The sequence below is a fragment of the Crocodylus porosus genome, unplaced genomic scaffold, assembly GCF_001723895.1.
Source record: "Crocodylus porosus isolate Cpor-Errol unplaced genomic scaffold, CroPor_comp1, whole genome shotgun sequence".
NCBI lineage: Eukaryota > Metazoa > Chordata > Crocodylia > Crocodylidae > Crocodylus > Crocodylus porosus.
In genome coordinates this window covers 142,923,176-142,934,703 of record NW_017728931.1, presented here as the reverse complement: position 1 = coordinate 142,934,703, position 11,528 = coordinate 142,923,176, and positions in this window count along the sequence as shown.

Here is an 11,528-nt window from a genome sequence, read left to right as displayed (position 1 = left end):
GGGGAGTGTCCCCCTGATGCGGGGTGGGAGGGAGAGGTGCGGGGCCTCTGGGTCCGAGGTGGGGCGGGCAGGGAGACCTGTGGCCCCCGATGCAGAGTGGGGAAGAGGTGCGTGGCCCCTGGGCCTGGGGTGAGGCGGCGGGTGTCCCCCTGATGCGGGGTGGGGGAGAGGTGCTTGGCCCCCGGATCCGCGGTGAGGCGGGGGGATGTGGCCCCCCGATGCAGAGTGGGGGGAAGTGTGTGGCCCCTGGGTCTGGGGTGAGGTGGGGGGCACATGGCCCCCCGATGCAGAGTGGGGGGGAGAGGTCTCTGCCCCCCGGATCCGGGGTGAGGCGGGGGACGTGCGTGGCCTCTGGATGCAGGGTAAGGCAAGTGTGTAGCCCCTTGATCCAGGATACAGGGGAGGGCAGGGGATATGTCTGACCCCCTGATTCAGGGTAAGGCGGGGGTGCCCCCCCTGATCTGGGATAAAAGGTGTTGGGGGTAGGAAAGGTGCATGCTCTCTTGATCTGCAGTAAGGGGCAGGGCAGGAGATGTGTGTGGCCCCTTAATCCAGGCTCAGGGAGAGGGCAGGGGGCTGCTGCCTTGTCTTCCCTGAGAACAGGGCCTGGCTGACCCCCATGCAAGTAGTTTTGGAGCCAGGCAGGGGCTGAAGCATGTGGGTTGCGTCGACTGAGCACCTGGGTGTTGCAGCTTGCGGTGGCAGACACCACAGATATTAGTGAAATCCCCATGCACTCCGAGTGGAGCTGGCACCGAGCAGAGGGAGTGTGGGTGGGTAAATACCTAGTGCCCTCTCCTACCACATACATGTGGCCTGGGCTAGCGTGGGTGTCTGCCATCAGGGACAGGTTGCTTTGCAAGTGTCTCCTCCTTTCCCACCTTTTGGAAGTTCAGCATGTGGTTCCTGCAACCCAAACAGCTTAGGTAAAGATGATGCAGATGATATTTTGGGGGTTCAGCGGTTTGTTTTAGAGCTGGTCAGTCTGTCTGGTGGGGCTGGGCATTGCTGGGACAGAGAAGATAGCTTAAAGGTTGCTGATCAACCAGAATTTTCTTGTATTCAAAGGGGAACTTGAGTTCCTTCATTTTTTCCCCTGAGTTTGTACAGCCCCCCCAGCACAGTGGGGCCTGGTCCATAATTGGGACTCCTACATATATGTCAGTACAAATAACAATTGCAGAAAAAAAATGCTCCACTCCAAAGTTTTAATTTGTCTAAGATCTCTCTTTTTTTCAAATAACTACTCGCAATTTCCTGTTCAGAACATGGGGAGACTGTTTGTTATTTTCACATGTTCTGATCTTTTAATCTCTCTTTCTTTTTGCTTCATCCATTGTGCCCTCCTCTCTTGGTTCTGGCACGTCTGACTCTCATTTTCCTTGGGTCTTGAAGTTCGGTTTTTATTTAATTATGACAGACTTACTAGTGTTGCAAACAACTGGAGGAATGTGGCCTTATTCTCGCTTCTCCCCGGTTTTCAGCACAAGGAGGGTGTTTTAGTTACTGTGGTGGCTGTGTGGGGTCATATGGTTCTTAGCATTTCCTATCTGACATCACGGGTGATTCTTCTCACCCTTACGTCAGCTAGTACTTCAGCAAGTGCACTTGTTTTCAAGCATATTGCCCCGGCGTGAGACTTGCTCACTTTTAAAAAACTTTATATTGATTTATTTTTCAGGGCCTGATGCTGGGAAATAATCCCATTTGACTCGAGATCTCCTTCACCCCCGACTTTACTAAGCTTGCACAGTGGAGCTGTCAAAAGTCAGCAAATGTCAAAATTAGAGTTGCCCCCAGAGCTTTACTGCTGGCCTTTGTGCACATGCGTTGTGATGCTACCCCTAATTATATGATTGCGTTCTGTTTTTCAAATAATTAGGTAGTTCTCCCCCCATCCCGCAGCATTAGACACATTGATGACGTATCTTGTATAGCTGCATAAAGCAGTTTGCACTAGAGCCCACACATGCCTATGCAAAGTGTGTGGTGGATGAGGCGAGGGCTCCTTCAAATCCATTACCTTTACCATGAATAAGGCAAGATGATAAGAGCCCTACTTTGTTTAGCATGTGCTTTATGAGGGTGCAAGCAGCCTCATGTATTTGGAACAGCATTCACCTTTTATGAAATGTCTGTGATTCACAGGGAATGAGGCATGGCTTTTGCAGTTTGAAGTACCATTTATTGGCTATAAATATTTCCTAAGGTTTTTTGCCCTCTGTATGTAGCTGGGTTATTGCACATGCATGTACTACATACCTGCTTTGCTTGCAGTGTTGCATGAATGCTGAGAATATTGCTGTTCTGCTAAATTAAGTGTCTTAGCACGAGGTGTGAAGCGAAAGCGCTGCTGAGTGGATGATCTCTCGTAGGTGATGTGGCCTTAGGCCCATTCCCTGCTAAGAGGGCTTTGTCCATAGAACAGCTCTTGGCGAGGTGCATGTAAAGTGGGTACCTTAGTATTTTAGATCTGTGCTCTTGTCAGGATGACTTACTGTTTTGCCCGCAAGCAAAATGAACCACACCAGCAAAGTCAGTCATGCACAGGTTTGCCAGTTGGGAGCTGCAGTTCGTCAGCAAGAGTTTGCAGTGTAAGCCTGTCCTTGGGAGAATCCAACTACAGTGGACTCAGGGTATTTTGCTTCTGAATGAGTGCCTGCCTTTGGGTTTAAACTAAGGGAACTGATGCATTTTTATATCATACCTGGCTAAATTTTCTTGACTTTCAGAGAAAATGAGGATTGGAAGGGACCTTGGGAGGTCCCATCTAGTCCAACCCCCTGCTCAAAGCAGGACCAGCCCCAACTACATCATCCTAGCCAAAGCTTTATCTAGCTGGGCCTTAAAAACCTCCAAGGATGGAGAATCCACCACCTCTCCAGGTAACCCGTTCCAGTGCTTCACCACCCTCCTAGTGAGAGAGTTTTTCCTAATACCCAACCTAAGCCTCCCTCCCTTTCCTAAGTGTCCTCTTGGAGGCAGGTCTTCACACTAACACATGTCTACACTTCGAGACTCTGAACATTTTGGTGCTAGAGCCATGAATGACTGGTACCTCCCGCGATTGCGGGGGCACCATGGTGGCAAGCGGGGACCGCCCACAGCTGTTGGTGGCAAGGCGGGGCAGGAACCACCTGCAGAAGCCACCGGCAGCTTTGACGACGTGGCCAGTCTTGGGGAGCCACGTGCCCCTCTGTGCCCCACCAAGTGTCATCTGTGGCTAGAGCTCTTTAAAACAGTTACAGTTTTTAAAATTTTTCAGTCATTCGAAGGCTTTTTGGGGTATTATCCCACTGTCCATTTAAAAAAAAAATTAAATTACCATTGTGCAGAAATAGTGTCTGGCAAATTTCAATTCCATAAGGGAAAGTTTTGGAAAACTGTGAATGACTTCAAAGTGTAGGAGCTTGAATGCAAGCCCTTAAAACAGCTCAAACTGTAAATATTGCTTGTGTTCACACTTTCTTAGGATGCGTCCTTGCACTCGGTAACAATCTGAAATATTTCCACCAGTTCTTACCTGTCTCTCACTTACCCTTCTGTCCAGCAAGGAGTGTTTTCATGCTCTCTCTCAAAAATATACATTTTTTTTTAATCTCCTCCCTTAATAAAGCGGCTGAAAAAAGAGATGGAGTTGAGTGACTCTGCGGTGTTCCCGTTCCCTTTTTTACTAAAGTAGTTAAATGTAGATTTGGACACATGGCAGCATGAGGCAGCAAAGACTCATTGTTGCTGGTGATACTCTGTGTGAGGTGAGTTTTTGATATGGCCTTGAGACTTGCTTACCTTCCTTGATACTATTTCTAAAGATTTTTTTTTAAAAACCAAGGAACCAAAAAAATACTACAACTTGAAAAAAATTGATTTGCTTTCTCCAGTAAATAACTTAGTTATTAATAATCATCCAGTTCTTTAAAATGTCCAGTACTGGTTTTATCTAAACTTGGGCCCTGGATCTGGGATGAGGTCTGAGAACAAGATAGTTTTCTCATTGTGTCTTCTTCCAGATCCCTAAACTTGCTGCATGTTCAGCAGCTACTTTCTTGGCATCATTTTAAATAAATTTTGAAAATCTGCTCTTTGGTCTTGCTTTGGATCTTCGGTATGTTTAGCACTATTTATTCTGTGTAGGTGATGGCTTAGGGTTTTTTTGTTTTGTTTTGTTAATTTTTGTAAATGGAGAAGTAACTTAGACCCTAGAGTCAAAGATTTGCTGCGGCTCTCTTAGCTACCCCACGGTCAACTTCATTAGCTGTTCAGGAAATAGCAGTTAAATATATTTGCCTAAAATTAGAATTGTTTACAGCCAGTTGCACAGCAGTGTAAGCAGTGCGAGGTTTGCACTTGTGCCAGGTTAATTTAGTCTCTGTACCACAAGCTCATCTTCCTCGTGAAGGGCTGTGTTGCTGGATGAAACGTTTTTCCATAGATTTTCAAAGACCCGGGAACTGCGGAAGTGATGGGTAGATTTTTGTGCACCAGGAGGTGTTTCATACCTTATTTTTGTGGGCTTTTCCAGGGGATTTAACCCGTCCTTTTCATGACCCTTGGACACATCTGCTCTCATAAAATACCAATTTAAGTTCTTCCAGAATTCCTAGATTCTCATCTCACCTTGTCCTTTAGCCTTTTACCTTGGGTGTGTAATTGTGTGTCAGTTATCCTTAATGGCAAGCCTCCCGTTATTAACTCTAGCTTTCTAGGACAGTCTAATATAATAAAAAAAAGGTGTACATCACCACAGTATTCAAGTAGTAGAAAATAAGACATGTTCAACTGGAAGTTTACAGGTTTGAGTTGCAGTCTTCTTTAACACCCATGCAATTAGTTCTCAGTCCATTTCCATGTGACTTTACCTGTCTCTTCCACCCATGCTTCAGCTATCTCTCCGCTTCCTCAGATGCAGGCATTTGGATTATATCTTCCCTGGGACATCTTAGCAATCGGATCTTAGTTTTAGACATACCTTTTTTTTTTCAGACTATCTTTTTTGTCTCCTAAAATTCCAAGTTTGGTGAGAAAATGCTTTTGTTTTCCGGTGCATTTTCTCTTTTACACCTGGGTTTCCAGTTCTTGAATTTTTGTATAGGATTTGTGTGGGGCTTTTATGTGAAGGGCAGAAATATCCAGATGCAAATACATGTTTGTATAGTTCTTAGGAAAGCATTTTCCTCATTCCTTTCTGTCTGCTCGCGCTCTTGAACACCCCAATTTGATGTTTTTTCATTGGTGTCCCTTGAGCTTCCGCATCAATTTTAACCTCCCCTTCCTTACCTTCGGGGATTAGTGCATAACTGCTTTTTCCTTGCTCCTGTAGGTTTTTCTTCCCTCTGCTCCTATTTAATTCGGCTCATCCTGCCTCCAGCCCACTCCCATGCATTCACACCTTCTTTTATTCAAGGACAGTCTTCCCCTCCTGCTGCAAATTACTGCCCTGCCCATCAGCAGACCATATAAAACACTTTTTCCACAAACAATTTTGGCAACAGTCCACTAATGAGATAACAGCATGCATTCTGTCTCCATCTGCAGAGAATTCATTGCCCCCCCCCCTTTTTTTTTTTTTTGGAGACTGGATCTTCATATCTGCATAAAGTGATTTGATTTCACTTCTTGGATATAGTATGCCTTTTAACTATGCATGTACTGGCCCATAATTTTAATATAAATAGCTGCAGATTTTGGAAAGGATCTTTTTTCTGCAAAACTGATTTACATCTACTATAGAGGGGCCTTCTGTCAAACTTCAGGAAATAGTCCCCAGCATTGACAGACTTTGCCGACCCTGGGATTGAAACATTGGGTTTTTTTTGTATTTTCATGTAAGATGTGGTAGGGCTTAACTCATTGGGCTTGTATGTTTGTGAAATGAGGAATATTTCCTGTAATAGTGAAGCCTGAATGCATGAAGGTGGGCATGGGATGTGTGCTCGTACTGTGTAAGAGTGCTAAGTCAGCTTTTCCTGGGTTTTGTTCTAGCATTCATATTTAGTTCCTTTCTTAAGCATAATTCCCCCTTCTATTAGTAATGGAGCACGAGTCTGTGTACTGAAGTATAAAAACAGGTGTACACTCAGTAAGGAGCAGAGACACTGGTGAGTGCATTCTGCTCTGCTCGCTGCAAGGCTCACAAGTCCTGCTTCCTCATTTGAAATGATTTTTTGGGTCTTGATCACCTTGTTTCTAATGAGGATTGTATGTACAAGAAACGTGCTGGTTTTTTGCTTGTGCCTACTGAGACATGTAAATAGCAAGAAACTCATGTACCTAAAAACTAAGGATTGTGAAAGGCTTGGGGGCCAACTTTTCAGTGTATTGTACAGTTTTTGAACATGGTCCCAAAATGTATCTATTTTCAAATGCATTAATTAAACGTATGTTCCATCCTAAATTTGTCCAGCTGTGGAGTATGTTCCGCCTTGCACCTTTATGGAATGAGAAGTCCAGTCTAGAAGAGTTATCGGTACTTTGTTCCCTCCCCTTGTTGCATAATGGTATTGTTGATCAGACTCCATTATGGCTTATGTGCTTCCCCAACGCTAATTAGTCTATGTTAAAATCCATTCAAAAACTACGCCTCTGAAGTGATGCATCACTTTATATTGCATCATCTTTATTTGGGAATGGAGTATAAATATTCTGCTCCCCTTAGTTTTGTATCACCAGCTACCTTCTAGCTCCTTTTCTTGAAGGAAACCTCGTTTAGATACTCCCCTCTCACTATCCTCCAGTATGTTTTAAGCCCCAGTCAGCCTACTTGCCCTGGGCAAATAAAGTGTGTTGTGTTGCCCCTTTTCCCCCTCACCAACAGTTTTTTTTCTACAGTATCATAAGTGTACATGGCAATTTGCTGATTAGTTAACCAGATAGGTGTTTTCCCTGGAAAGGAATCCAAACTCATGGTAGGGGCCAACTAGATTTTTGCAAATAATAAAAGATATCACCTCTACCATGAGTTCGGATTCCTTTTGCCTCTAGACCAATACGACTACAACTTGGATTCCCTGGAAAGTAAATTTTTATGGCTTTTACCCTTATAATATGGAACAGATGTAGCTTGTTCTCAGGGGGTAGGAAGAAATGATAATACAAATTATTTGCTGCTATATTTCACATCTGGATAATTCTAGCATATGAATACCTGGCATGCTTTTTCATGGTAAAGACTTACCTCTCATGTTAGCCATCCTTGAACCAAGAAAAGACCCAACTGGGTGGTGACTGAGTGGGTCTGAAATCTGTTTAGCTAGTCCAATAAAAGATATCACATTTACCCAAATAACTTTGTCTGCCTATGTCCTTAGACCAACACAAGTACAGCCAACAACTCTGCAGTCTAACAGCATTAGTACAACTGGGTTATCCCCAAATGTTTTAGGATCAAGGAAAGTTTCAACCCCTGGTAGTGTAGTACTCTCTAAACTCCTACCAGAATTGTGTCCCTTCCGTCCCAACACAGAGACAAAGCTGAAATAACCATGCTTCATAAAAATAATATTAATAGAAATTTGATGTTATTTATAACTATGCCTCTTTTAAACAGATTCTTTCAGCAGCTTTTAAATCTGGTGTGATTTGTGTGCGTATGTGAAATTGTTGCATGATTCAGTTTAATTCAAGCCCCGGTAGAAGGGCAGCCCCATTCACCAAATCTTTGTCTGTCCTGGAAGAAAACAGAAAATGGCCGAGCCATTGTTTACATGAAGTACTTGCACTGCTTCAACTTCTGCATCTTTTTACCCTTGTGACATTTTGCTTGCAGTGAAAGCTGGTGAATCTTTTAGAGGAGCTGCAGGCACCAGTTTTACTAGCAAGCTCAGCTCTAACCTTGCAGGATGTAAAGCTGTGAACTTGGCAGAAGCCTGGCTTGCCCAGGATGCCTGCCGTCATCTTTAGAGAAGCAGCTTGTAGCCTCTCTTCCCCACATCTTTGAAGGAGCTTAGCTGACCCACTTTCCCAGTGAGCCTTGCTGCTCTTGAACTACAGGAAGTTGTCTGGAAGGTACCTGCCCTGCCTCTCCTTTCTCGTGTTCAGAAGCAGAAGGTTTTCTTTTTAGTTTTTGCTGACAAGTGACTGAGCTGCACCGCAGTCTGAACCCGCAGGGACGGCGTGATGTCATGTGAGATCACCAGAAAAAACCCTTGCCCGATAGATTTTGTACAACAAACCCACAGCTCTATTTTTTCCTCCTGTCTTGTTCTGATAGAATTGGAAGAAGCAGGGCTGGAAGGGACCTCCACCGGTCATCCAGGCCAGCCCCCTGCCAGGGAACAGCCTTGTCCCAAGCATCCTATGCAAATCCATTGTCCAACCTCTTCGCTACCCAGTCAATCCTGTCCCAACACAAAACAACACCCTAGGGATATGTTGACTTAATCCTAGAATCTGTTTTGAAATCTTACCTTCTTTATGAAGTATGTGTAATTAGTTTGCTTGTTTTTGAAGATATCCTTACCTGGGATCCTGGTTTGTGTTCATTTGCCTAGAAACAGCACATACATTTTTCCCCTTTTCCTCTCCTAGATAGTCCCTGGGGTCTAGCTACCTTGAAAGCAGGCAGTTTGAAGGCTTCGGCATGGGGGGAGGAACAGAAGCAAGGCAGGGGCGGGGCGGGTATGAAGGAAAATGAACAGCTTATTGTTTCCCTAATGCGTCTAGTAACAACTTTTCCAGCTGGTGTGTACTGCCTTCACTCCGTCATCCTTGTAGTTGGTCCTGTGGCTGGAACTGTTGCTCGCTACTTCCAAGTCCTAGATTAGATGATGACTGTGGATACAAATTATACTGCTTAACTATGCTGATGCAGTCCAAAGTTGATACAGGGCTTCCTTCAGTTGTAAGGTGTAGCTCCAGTGTGGAGTAAAACATACCTGCATGAGGTATTTGGGGGTATGGGCAAATAAACTGGTTACTGGGAGATTAAAGAGGGCTGGAATTTATCACATCACCTGTGCTGCCATAACTGGCCATGTGCATACCCCTACCTCCTGATGTAGGAGGAGGTTAAATGAAGGAGGGCTAAGTGACTCCTGTTCAGCTTACCGGGGGGTAAGAATGTATGCAGGGCAGTTAGCATGGAGCAGCTGATATGCAGTAAATCTTCACCGCCTTTTACCTCCCTGTAACTTGTTGGTTTGTCATGCCTCTCTAGTGGTTGCAGGGATTATGACTATCACAGTGACCGTATCATGCCGACTGAACAGCTGAACTGGTTTAGAGCCTGTGGGTTGACAGAGTCTAGGTGTGAAGGAAGCATGTCGGTACAATCGTCTAATGTAGATGATGCCTGCTGTCTTTAACATGTTAAATTGGTTGAGTTTGAGCACGGGTGTTGAACTCTTCCCCAGGCTGGGTACAGACCATGGGACCAGCTATGGCAGGTCTGGTGGCAGCAGTGTGGGTCCAGGGGTGGCAGCAGCTGTGCAGAAGCAGGGGTCAGGCGGCAGTGGTGCAGGTTGGGCGGTGGTAGCCCTTGCTCCTAGCTCTCACTTGCCCCCTTGCTGCTGACAGCCACGCTGGCCCGTGGACCCTGAAATCCATAGCAGGTGATACCCCACTAATCCTGCCCCCCATCTTCTGGTAGCCTACTGGACAACTGACAGCCTGGGTGGAACAGTTCTGTGGACTGAATCTGGCCGTACGTTCGACATCCCTGAATTACTGTTGTGAAGCCTAGGCTTTCACTCAGCCAGTTTAGTGCATGTTGAAGGCAGGGGGCCTCATATGCCAGACCTTCACGCTCGCACGGTAAATTTGCACTCTTAAATCCTAGGCTAGACACAGGCATGGTGTGCCAGGCTGCCACCCCCCTCATTTAGATCCCCCCTTAAAACACTTCTATTGTACTTTTTGGTGGTAGTCCAGCATAACCACTAATCCTCTCTCTATAAAAGAGGATTAAAACCAGGAACGTTTGCACCTTAATTCAGCTAACTATGGCTGCTCTCTGTTGTGTTGTGGATGATAATCCTGTTGGGGGAAAGGACTGTGCCGTTGCACAGTGCCAAGAATGCTGTCACCGATCGGCAAATAACAGATCTCAGCAGTGGCCCTTACTGAGTTAGTAATTCTTTAACGACCATTTTGTGCTAATTAAGACTGTATAGACTAGAAATGACTAACACGATTCTGTATGACTGTATGATACATAGGTCAGAGGAAAATGGTTTTATATTATCAGGGTTACTTAATGGGGTTTTTAAAAAAAGATTCAACCATCACAACATCCCTTCAGCACTACCAAAATCCGGGAGAGAAATGTACTGCTTACAATGGAAAATCTACAGGCCGAGGAAGGCTGTCTCTATCCCAACCATGCCGCTGGTCCAATAAAAGATATCACACATGAATTCTTGCCTCTCAAATTTAAAGGGTTATGTAATTCCATAGGTAAAGCATGACCTTTGAATAGCTTGTTTCTTCTGCCTGTGTATGGATGTCCGTGTGTCAAACAAAATCTTTTGTAAGACAGACAGCAGAAGCATATGCTCTGTCATCAATGTGTGTGTAATAGTTGGGGATAGAGCAGAGTTAGCAAAGCATATCAATGGCAGATTAGACCTTAAATGCACAATGTGGAGCTTGCACCGTCTCCTGAAAGAAAAGCATGAATGCTAAATGAGATTTCCATCCGGTGGTTTAGGATTTTTCAGTGCAGTTTAATGTCACGTTTTGGATTACATCTCCATAGATTGTTGTTTGAAGTTCAAAAAAAAAAAAAGGGTTCCTCCCATGTATACTCTCTCTGTCACTCCATTTTCTTGTCTTTACATCACCGTCCTTCAAGCCAAGATAGACAACTGGATGGAGTTGGAGCAAGGCTGTTCTCAGTGGGGGCAGGTGACAGAACAAGGAGCAATGGGCTCAAGTTGCAGCGAGGGAAGTCTAGGTTGAATATTAGGAAGAACTTTCTTACTCGGAGGGTGGTAAAGCACTGGAACAGGTTACCTAGAGAGGTGGTGAATGCTCCATCCTCGGAGGTTTTGAAGACCTGGCTACACAAAGCCTTGGCTGGGATGATGTAGTTGGGGCTGATCCTGCTTGGAGCAGGGGGCTGGACTAGATGTGACCTCCTCAGCTCCCGTCCAGCCTCATTTTCTGTGATTCTATGATTGCCTTTCGAGCTGGGCAGAAGCTACAACAAGGAACTGCGTGTTTCTTTTAGAGGGCTCAGCATACGCTCCCCACTGCACTATTTCTAATTCCTGCGAGCTGGGGAGAAATCTTGATGTGGAGCTGTCTGCACTTGCTGTCTGCATTCATGCCAAACCTTGAAGAGGGACATTGCAGGTTGCTTTGCATCTTGTGAAACAAATGTCAAGTTTCAGAACAGTGCCTTCATAGAAAATCAATTGACGTTTCAGCAGTGAATAGCAGTTATCAGCAGTTGATGATTTTATGTGAAAATCATAGTGGTTTTCTCTCAAGTGTAGTTCCTTTCCTCAGTATGAAATGCACATTTTCTCTGCAGTGGTGTTCAATTTGTGAATTCTGGTGGAAAATTGGAAGTAGAAGGATTGCATTCT